This window comes from Myodes glareolus, chromosome 4 (genome assembly GCF_982192425.1).
Source record: "Myodes glareolus chromosome 4, mMyoGla1.1, whole genome shotgun sequence".
Classification (NCBI taxonomy): domain Eukaryota; kingdom Metazoa; phylum Chordata; class Mammalia; order Rodentia; family Cricetidae; genus Myodes; species Myodes glareolus.
In genome coordinates this window covers 95,394,253-95,405,541 of record NC_142029.1, presented here as the reverse complement: position 1 = coordinate 95,405,541, position 11,289 = coordinate 95,394,253, and positions in this window count along the sequence as shown.

Below are 11,289 nucleotides of genomic sequence, written 5' to 3'. Positions count from 1 at the left end.
GGGGTTCTAGATGTCTTTAATTATCTTTATATCTTTCCATATCTTACAAATTTTTGCAATATAATATGCCAGGGGTGGAGAGACAGCCTAGCAATAAAAGCATGCACTGCTCTTACAGAGGATCCAAGGTCCCCCTACGGTGGCTTAACTGCTACCTCTGACATCCACAGTCACACGCACTCAGATGCACAGATCCCAGCACAAATGTTTATGCACACATATAATTAAAAAGTAATAAAAAGAAGTAAAACAATAAAAAAGAGGATGTCAAGTATAATGTGGCTACATTTAGCCAAAATGGGAGCTGCTGCTCAACAAACTTCACCTGTCAGCGTGGAAGACAAGCTCTAGGTGTGTGGTACAACATTGGGTTATGGTTGCCAGTACTGAATGGCACAAGTAAAACTTTGTCGGGAGAGTAAATCTCATGTCAAGTGGCCTTCACTAAGTATGTTAACCGTGGTATCACAAGTCTATGATCCCAGCTTAGCAGGCAATGGCAGGAAGCCTGGGGTTCCAGGCCAACTTGAGATAAATAGGTATGCCTTGTTTCAAAAACTCAATTGTATCTAACTTCTTTTCATTTTAATGCCTTCTAGAGATTGTAGTCTTCCTAAAGATGAGCTAATGGGTGAGACCACTTCCCTTTTGATTTCAGTCTATTTTTCCCTCCGGGCATTGACTACTGAAGATTAGAGGGATCTGATGCTCTGTGCTGCGGCTAAGATAGATACGTTTGCATTATAATAATGTCTTAGTTAGGGTTTCTATTGCTGTGCTGAAACATTATTACCAAAACATGACGTGGGGAAGAAATGGTCTTTCTCACTCACTGAAGATGGTGATGAACTGCAGGTGGCAATTGATCACCCAGGGAAGTCAGGACAGGAACTCATGCAGGGCTGGAACCTGGAGGCAGGAACTGGGGCAAAGGCCATGGAGGAGTGCTGTTTACTGACTTAGGCTCCTGGCTTACTCAGCATGCTTTGTGATAGCAGTTTGAGCTGCCTACCCAGGATTAACACCACCCACAGTGAGCCGAGCCCTCCAAATCATTCATCAATCAAGAAACTGTTCAGGATTGCCCACTGGCCAATCCGGTGACGGAGTTTTCTCAATTGAGGTGCCAGCTTCCCAAAAGACTCCAGCTTGTGACGCCTGACATGAAATTACTCAGAACAAATATAATGACTCAGGCTGTGCCACGTCCATGGATAGAACAACGTACGACGGGCTTCAGTAAAAGCCACTTCAATAAGTTAGTGAGGATGGGAGACAGACAAGAGTGAAACAGCACACACCGGGTGGAGAGCAGAATTTCTACTTCCCCTTTCAATTTTATGCTTATCTATCTTGGTATACATTTATCTCACAATCCACTCACCTTAACTCCCGTCTCAGTTCCACCAGAGGAAGTGTTGGAAACTTGAAACGAAAATGCCTAGCTTCAGTCCAGTCCCAAGAACAAAATAATGAGCAAAGAAGCGGAGGCACTAGAGATGAAGCTACTAGGAATTGGGTCAATACTTTTTTTTAAAAGAAACTTTGTGATATTATTTTATTTTTGTTGCATGTAACCTTGGAGAATGATACTCTTCCAATAAGCTAGAAGTTGACTTCAGGGTCATAAAAAGAGATGTTTTGATGCCAAGAGAGCTGGGCAAGGCAAGGGGAAGCAAGATAGCCAATTTAAAAAGTGGTGGAACAAAAATTAACCAGTCAAGACAAGAGACTGATGAACAGGAGGGCCAGTGACATGTGACTCAAGGCAAGCTTGTTTGGAGTCCAGAGCATGAGAAACCCACAGGAATTCTCGTGCTGCATAAGAGAGGTCACTGCGGCTCCAGAGCCTGGGTTTTAACAGTTGGACATCAGTCTTGGTATTTTTTACATTCCATTAATGAAACATCATACTTTATCATAGTTTATCCTAGATTAGAATGTGATTTTGTAATATACGTGCCCAACCAACTTCATACCTGATGAGGTGTGACAAATTATCACTTTGGGATAGAGATAAGTGTTCTTCAGGCAAGAAGGCACATTGTGCCTCATTCTATTGATACATCAGTAAGGTGTTGGTTGGGCAATCCACACCCAGTCATTGAGTCACTCAGCTTCACCCAGCCCCGGTCTAACAGAAATGCTTCTTCTGAGCTCCCTAGCTGCATATTCTCTTCTTGTTTCTTTGATTCCATCCTTTACAGGAGTCCAGAACCACAGCCACTCCCAGAAGCAGATCTTTAATGCCTACTTCTTCCTCACTGTTTGGTTTGACTGACGGCCCCATTTAAACCTTCCCACTTATGACAAAGTGTGTCAATGCAGAAGGACCAAGAATGAGGGCAGGCACTCATTGTATTAGCTGCATGACATCTCTGAACCAAGCTCTGTCTTCATTCATTGATCTAATCACCAAGAATGGCTAATGGGCTCTGACACACTGCCTCTGACTTCGATTTAACATAGAATAGGACATCAAACCAAACTACTTCTGCATCTGGATCCAGTCCACATCTCAGTGTGCATTCATGTGGATCTTTGTGCAGTATAAAAGGGAATCCTAGATTTTATGACTAATTATTTTTATCCCATCCTAGCTGACCATTCTAGGTACATGTTGGCGCTTGAGAAAGCGGATAGGCGGGATACAAACAAAACAATCCCCTCGAGTGTCAGGCAACAAGAAACGTGATGTTTGGGGACCAGTTCAGTCTGTTTGTGTCTTCATTTCAACTAAAACTCTTCCGTTCCCACATGCCCCAAGGATGAGGCTGCCCAGCCCCCTGTGGGGCCTGCTGAGCTATTTTCATGGTTGCTAGGCAATGTCAATCGTGCTTCACGCCTGGTGAGCTCATGGTTGTGCTGTGGGTGATCTGGATTAGGTTTATAATAACCAGAACGGAGAGAGGGAGGGGGAAAGGTGTGCGCGCAAATAGTGCACATGAGAAGTGACAGTGTGATGAAGGATGACGCCAACAGGGGACCTGGAGCCATGGGAAGTAACAATCACACCGTTTTCAGCATCCTGTCTATGCCAGGCAATAAGGCAGACACCCTGGCATCTGTGTGTTCATTTAACCAGGAATGACATACACTAAGGAGAGGCAGCCACGTGACAGCGGATGCCTGTCATCTTGCTCACTGTTGAGTTCACCTCACACAGGGCCTAGTGCAAAGTGAGAGCTGAGAAATTGTTACTGAAGGCATGAGTCACCATGTTTAAAAGCAAGAAAGAACCACAGTTCTCTCATCTGCACACAAGGCCCACTGGAGAAATTCTTACAGAAAAACACTCCCACCTATCCCTCATAAGCATCACTCGTGTTTTAGAAGGGACAGGCTCTCCAGGCCCACACAGAAGAGCTGAACATGGAGGAAGGTGGGACTGTTTTGACTCTTTTCTCCCCACTGTGCAGGACACAAACCAAAAGAGCGGTGAGATTCATGTCAGAGTCTAGAGATTCACCATCCAAATGTTTCCAAACTTCCATGTGCTAAGACCTGAACAGTGGTCTCAGTAAGATCCTAGGGTTTGCCCTGCATATTTCTCCTCTGATTTTCATCCCAGATGACTCCGAGAACACAGCAGCACTCCTCTCTATAGCATGATGTTCCCTCTCAGGAAGGAACATCCTTCCCAGCTGCCTCCCACCTCCTAGCTCCTCCCACGGGCTCACCCAGTCTTGGTCTCCAAGTCCTTTCTTCGCCTACTGCTCCTATCAGGCCTTTGCACATTCCTCACACAGTCAAGCAGACTCAACTGCCAACCTTGTCAAGAGAGCATAGAATCTAGAGCCAGGAATGGCAGCACTCACCTATAATCTCAGTACTCAGGAGGATGAGACAGAAAAACGTTCAATTCTAGGCCATGCTAGGATACATGAGTTCCAAATTAACCTGGGCTACCCACCAAGGCTCTGTCTCAAACAAACAAGAAAAAAAAAACCCTAGAAATCACAGTAGGAAATGCACCAATCAACAGTGCTCACTCAAGGAACTCTGTGCCCCAATGGCCTGCTATGGATTTTAAGAGAACTGTCTTCTTGAAAGAACTATACTCAACTTCATATGGAAAAATAAAAAACCCAGAATAGCCCAAACAATCCTGTACAATAAGGAACTTCCAGAGGCATCACCATCCCTGACATCAAGCTCTATTATAGAGCTACAGTAATGAAAACAGCTTGGTACTGGCATAAAAACAGACAGGTTGACAATGGAATTGAATCGAAGACCCAGATATTAATACACACACTTATGAACACCTGATTTTTGACAAAGAACTTAAAATTATACAATGGAAAAAAGAAAGTATCTTCAACAAATGGTGCTGGCATAATTGGATATCAACATGTAGAAGAATGCAAATAGATCCACATATATCCCCATGCACAAAACTCAAGTTCAAATGGATTAAAGACCTCAATATAAATCCAGCCACACTGAACCTGATAGAAGATAAAGTGGAAAGTAGCCTTCAATGCATGGGCACAGGAGACTACTTCCTAAATATAACCCCACTAGCACAGACACTGAGAGCAACAATAAATAAATGGAACCTCCTGAAACTGAGAAGCTTCTGTAAGCAAAGGACACAGTCAACAAGACAAAAAGGCAGCCTACTGAATGGGAAAAGATCTTCGCCAATCCCACATCAGATAGAGGACTGATCTCCAAAATATATAAAGAACTTAAGAAATTAGACATCAAAATTCTAAATAATTCATGAGGTAGAGATCTAAACAGAGAATTCTCAACAGAAGAATCTCATATGGGCAAAGGACACTTAAGGAAATGTTCAATATCCTTAGTCATTAGGGAAATGCAAATCAAAACAACTATGAGATTCCATCTTACACCTGTCGGAATGGCTAAGATAGAAAACACCATTGATAGCTTATGCTGGAGAAGATGCAGAGTAAGGGGAACACTCCTCCATTGCTGGTGGGAATGCAAACTTGTACAACCACTCTGTAAATCAGTATGGCGGTTTCTCAGAAAACTGGGAATCAACCTACCCTCAGAACCCAGCAATACCAATCTTGGCCATATACCCAAGGGATGCTCAATCATACTACAAGGACATTTGTTCAACTGTGTTCATAGCAGCATTATTTGTGATAGTCAGAACCTGGAAACAACTGAGATGCCCCTCAACTGAAGAATAGATAAAGAAAACGTGGCAATTTACATAATGGAATACTACTCAGTGGTAAAAAAAAAACAATGACATCTTGAAATTTGCATGTAAATGGATGGAACTAGGGAAAAAAAAGACCATCCTGAGTGAGGTAACCTGGCCCCCAAAAGACTAACATGGTATGTGCTCACTCATAAGAGAATTCTAACTGTAAAGCAAAAGAAAACAAGTCTATAGTCTGTAACCGTAGAGATGCTAAGTAACAAGGTGAACCCTAAGAGGAAGGGAACAAGATCTCCTAACAAAATTGGGAGCGAGGGGTGAGGGGAGGGAAGGCAAAAGGGGAAAAGAGGGTGTGGAGGAGAACTTGAGGGAATGGGATAGTTGAGATGGGGGAAGGACAGAGACGGAGATCAAGGAAAGCGATATCTTGATTGAGGGAGCATTATGGGGTTAGCAAGAAACCTAGCACTAGAGAAATTCACAGGAATTTGCAGGAATGACCCCAGCGAAGACCCTAAGAAATACTGGAAAGGGTGTCCGAAATGGCCTTGCCCCGTAGTCAGATAGATGACTATCTTAAATTTTATCAAAGAACCTTCATCCAGCAATGGATGGAAACAGGCAGAGACCCACAGAGGAGCACTGGGTTGAGCTCCCAAAGTTCAAAGAGTGGGAGAAGTGAGAATATGATCAAAGAGGTCAAGATCATGACGGGAACACCCACTGAAACAGCTTACCTGAGCTAATGGGAGTTCACCAACTCCGGCCAGATAGGGAACCATCATAAGATCAAACTAGACCCTATGAATGGGGCACCAGGATTTATCCCTACTGCTTGTACTGGCTTTTTGGAACCCATTCTCTTTGGATGGATACCTTGCTCAGCCTAGATATAGTAGGGAGGACTTGGTCCTTCCACAAAGCAATGTGCCTTACCCTCCCTGAGGAGTGGATTGGGGGTGGAATGGGGAGAAAGTGGAGGGAATGGGAGGAGGGGAGGGAGTGGGAACTGGGATTGATATGTAAAATGAAAAAAGATAGTTTCTTTTTTTAAAAAAAAAAGGAATTATAAAAAAGAAAGGAAACTGTCTTAACCAAGTGTAATCCAAGGAAACTGACCACTCATGAAGAAAAGCCACGCTGAGAAGTTGCCACTGATTGCCAACACACACTTTCTCTAAAAAGAGCCTGCATAGTCTTCCCCTTCCGCAGACCTTGAAACTCCTCTTTGTACTTCAGAAATACCAGGGTGGTGGTCCCAGTCTCACCGTGTGCCTCCCATCTCCATCTTAAGTTTTGTTAGCTCCCACCTGAGACCTTTTGTCTTAGAGAGGTATCTCCAACTTTACTGACTGAGACAGTAACCGTGACCTTCATGAAGACTGCTCCAGGAAAGGTGAGTTACAAGAGTACTTTGTAGACCATGTACATACTATTTATATTCTTCATATGTCCTGAGTTTGCCTCCATTTTCAGATATATGACTTGCTGGCATTCTCTCTCACTGCAAGGCATGCGTTTTCTGTGTTAATGAGATCCTTGGATGAACAAATATTTTGTTTGTTTGGTTGCAAGTGCTATAGCTTTTATCTACATCATACCCAGGGCCAAATGCCTTGAATTTTGATTACATTCTATTTATTTGTTCTCTTCTTGCCTGTGCTTTTGGTATTACATTCCCAAGCATCAGTGCCAAGTGCAAAGTCATGAAGTTCTTGACTCCTATGTTCTTCTAAGATTTTATAGTTTTAGTTGGTACATGGATGTCTTTGATGCATTTTAAGTTATACTTTATATGTAGTGTGAGGTAAGGGTCTAGCTGCATTCTTTTTGCATATGTATCTAGGCTTCCCAGTCACACTTGTTGACATGACTGTCCTTTTCCCATTGAGTGGTCTTGGCACCCTTGCTTAAAGTCATTGACCACATCAAATAGTTTCTTTCTGGGCTCTCTCCTCTGTCTCCCTATAGGACGGTGCCTATGCCAGTTGCACACTGTTTTCATTAATGTGGCTTTGTAGTGAGTTTTGGACTAAAGATGCGTGAGTCTTCCAACTCGTTCCTTTCCAAGATTATTTTAGTTATTCCAAAATAGCTTTACAATTCCATATGAATTTTAAGATGGCTTCTTCAATTTTGCCTAAATAATCATTGACCTTTTTCTAGCAATTGTATTCGATAAATCGGTCCTTTTGAGTAATTCCTGGAAGCTTTGAGAGCTTTTCCCTAAAACTGTATGTGCTATTCAGCTTTCTATAGCTGTGAATAAAATATGCGTGTAAAAGGATGGAAGACTGACTGACTGGCTTATAACTTCAGCTGTCTTGGTCCATGGCTACTTGGCCCCACCATTGTGGTTCTATGTCAACTCTGTGCATCCCAGCAAGGAAGGTGTGGCAAAGCAAAGTTGCTCATCTTGTGGCAATCAAGAAACAGAGAGGGTGAAACAGAAAGGGGTTAGGGACAAGATATGGTTCCTAAAGTTGTTCTGCCAAAGATCTACTCTCTTAAATTGGGACCTCCTGTGTGTCTATCACCTCCCAATAATCCACTGATGAAGGCAGAGCCTTTATGATCCAAACACTCCCAAAAGCCCACCAGTAGCAACCAAGCCTCTAGCATATGACCTTTGAGGATCATTTTGATGCAAACTTCTTTAACTAAATTACACGGTTCTGACCATGAGAACTATGACTCCCATCTTTTCTATCTCATTAAACCATAAACAAAAAGTTGAATACTTATTTTTCTAACTGTATATGTTAATGGGGGGAATGAGGAATAATCAATCACTATGTAAAAACTTCCCTCCCAGCACTAAAAGTTTCTAGTGCATTGCTGAGAATTGACAAAGACAACAGAAGAGATCATGGATTCCTGACGTGTCGGGAAGGCACAGATACTCTTTTTGCACAATAGTTTTATCCTGACCATACCATGACTGCTGGCCTCATCAGAGCCATCAACACCTTTCCTTCCCTGATACCTCCAGCCAGTGATGTGATTTAGACATGAGTGCTCAGAAGAAGTCAACATAAGGTAGATTGACGGTACTTGGCATGCTTTTTGTTTGGTTTTGTTTTTTGATTAGGCTTGGTTTTGTGGTTTTGTTTGTTTTTAACTTTTGTTTATTTGTTTTCTTTTGTGAGATAGGATCTCTCCCAATCCTGGATGGCCTGGAACTCACTCTGTAGACCAGGCTGGCCTAGAACTTAGAGAGATCCACTTGCCTCTCCCTCCCAAGTGCAGGGATTAAAGGTGTGCATCACTATGCCCAGCTCACTACTTGACATATTGAGAGATAGATTATAATTATTTGTATCCACCATTTACCAAGTGCTTTCTACATGTACAGTGCCAAGTTTTGCACTCATTTTTTTTCAATGTTGGGGACAGGTCAGGGCATTCCAGAAGGGAAATGGGTATCTTCTTCAGTTCCGAAGTGAATGGAAGACCTTAGAGAAGAAGTCCCAGTGGGGACCAGTGTCCTTCAAATTACAGTGAACGGCACTCCAAGTGCACACAAACGAACACACTTCTGTGTCAGAAGGGTGTTGCCAATTTACATTTGCTTTGAGTTTAGCTTCTCCATAGTAACAATCTCTAAACCATAACAATGGAGCCCTTCTCCTCTGAAGTCGGCAGAACTGAAATCACCCAGGCAGAGGACTACATGGGTATCTCAGCAGACTCCCCCACCAGAAAAGCCGCTGATGGATCCTAGAGTCAGGACTAGAAACCTCTCTTTGCAGTGGCTCAGACCTTGAGCTAAGCCGTCCTAGAAGAGTGGAAATTGCTGGGGGTGGGGGTGTTGACGAGTTAATTATCACTCTACATAGTCTGTGGTGACGGTGGGGTTGCCCACACGAGCTGTGTGATGCCAGATGTTGCTGTTGCACTGAATGACACACCAAAGTGACGGACACTGGGACTGTGCTGAGCTGCTGCCACAGCAACCAACCACTAAGTTAAACAGTGGTTTCCTTTGAAATGAGTTGGCATCACACAGACCAAATTGACTGGCTGACTAAGTTTTTACTTCTCCATGAAGTTTTGGTTCCCGTGTGACCTTCCTAGTAGGAAGAGGATGACACTCTGGACAGTGTGCTCTGGCAAGCCATGAAACCCGAGCTTCTTGAGATTGCTATTAGTTTTTTTGTTTTTCTTTTCTTTTTTAATCAGGTCTCTATTCCATGGGCCACCTGCTCCTGTCTGACTTCCCTATTCCTAGCCAGCACTTTGGGACGCAGTCTGCCAGGCCTCTGTTGTGTATCCCTTCAGTCCTGAGAACACTGTGTGTTCCATTCATTTGGTCTGATCCCCATATAAATCAGATCGCTTGGCTCACATCTGATCACAGACTATTCACAGCCAAGGCCAAGAGGCCAAATATGCGCAAAGAGCACCAGAGTGGCTATCCAGTTCACCACCGCAAAAGACGTTAAAGTGGGTGCGCCAGTCACATGGGTCCCCAGTGTCATTCTCAATAACTGAACAAATATTTACATACTACAGGTCTAATTTGAACTGCTTATTTGTCCCAGTGGTGTGCGTCATAATCCTTCAGTGGCTTCTTCCTGCCAAGAGTATGAAGTGCAAACTCCTTTAGCCATAAAGGACCTCCAATGTGTTCTCTGCCTGTCCTCAGAAGTCCAGCTGGCTGTGTTCCTCACTATCCTTCACGTGTCGATCTCCTCTTGTTCCACTGACTGAGTACCTTACCCCAGCTGCATGCCTTACTCCTACCACGTTCCCACTATTGTCGTGTTCTAGGCCAATTCTCTATGGAATCTAAGAAGACTTTTTGCCAACCATGCCAACCACCCCAAGTATGAGTTATCAATGCCATGTTTTGTATTGTTTCCAAGATTCTTTTTTCTAAATGATAATTGCAGATAGCATGCCCCAAATTTATATGTATCCATTTCAACCCTTAATATCTCTAAATATAACTTTATTTGGAAATATATCACTGGTGACTTAGTTAAGGTGAGGTCACACTGGGTTGAGTGGGCCCCTAATCCAACATAGCTGAATTCTTATAAACATAGACATGGATGCAGAGAAAGAGAAAGAACAGAGACAAAGGCAGAGACAGACAAGCAAGCTAAGAGACTAAGAAAACCTCAACAACAATACCCAAGATGCTGGAAAGGAAGCCCAGATCAGGATCCACTACAGTCCTTCAAAAGAAGCAGCAGCCATACAGACACCTTGACCTTGGCTTCTACCTCTAGAACCATGAGACAGTGACTTCTGTCCTGTTAAGTCATCCAGTTCTGGTACTTTATAATGGAAGCCTAGGGATGTAGGTACTTGTTCTTTACGAAATTTAGATTCAATAACCATTATTATAGCTTGGATGTTGTGTCCCCCAAAGGCTCATGTGTTAAAGTAACAAAACAGAGTTCAGCTGTGCTGAGGACATGGTGGAACCTTTGTGAGGAAGGGGATAGTGGGAGGTCCTTAGGCCATTGGAGTGGCATTCTTTTAAAGAAGACTGGGTGCTACTGTCCTCTTCCTCTTGACTTTCTGGCCATAATATGAGTAGTTTGCACCACCACACGTGGCCTCTTAAAATTTTTAATATTGCTTCTTTACTTTCTGTTTTCAAATCCTGACTGTATAGTATGACATGGAGCGCTTCTATGTCTGTGCTCTAGCGTTAAATGATCATTTCTTTCTTCAGATTTGGGGAAATTTAGGCTACGATATGTCAAATTATGCCATTATTGGCTATTCCAGCTCCTTCTTCTATCCCATGAATTCTTTTCTTTATCTCTTGGTTGTATCCCATAGTTCATAGACATTTCTTTGCTTCCTTATTATTATCTGAATGTAGTATTTCCTCAAGTTTGTCCTTAACCTTGATATTCTGTTTCTGCTTGGTCAGTGTATTAGTGAGACTTTCCATTGCCTCCAACCCCTCCTTACACACACACACACACACACACACACAAACACACACACTGGATTCACTGAGTTTTCATTTCCAAAATTTCTATTTGTCATTGGTTTTATTATAAAACTTGATTTCCTTACTGATATTTTCTCCATGTTGCTTACTTTTATATCTGTATTATATCTGTTGATTTTTTTTTCTCATACATTTTGTTGATTTTTTTTCTATGTTGATAATTTTC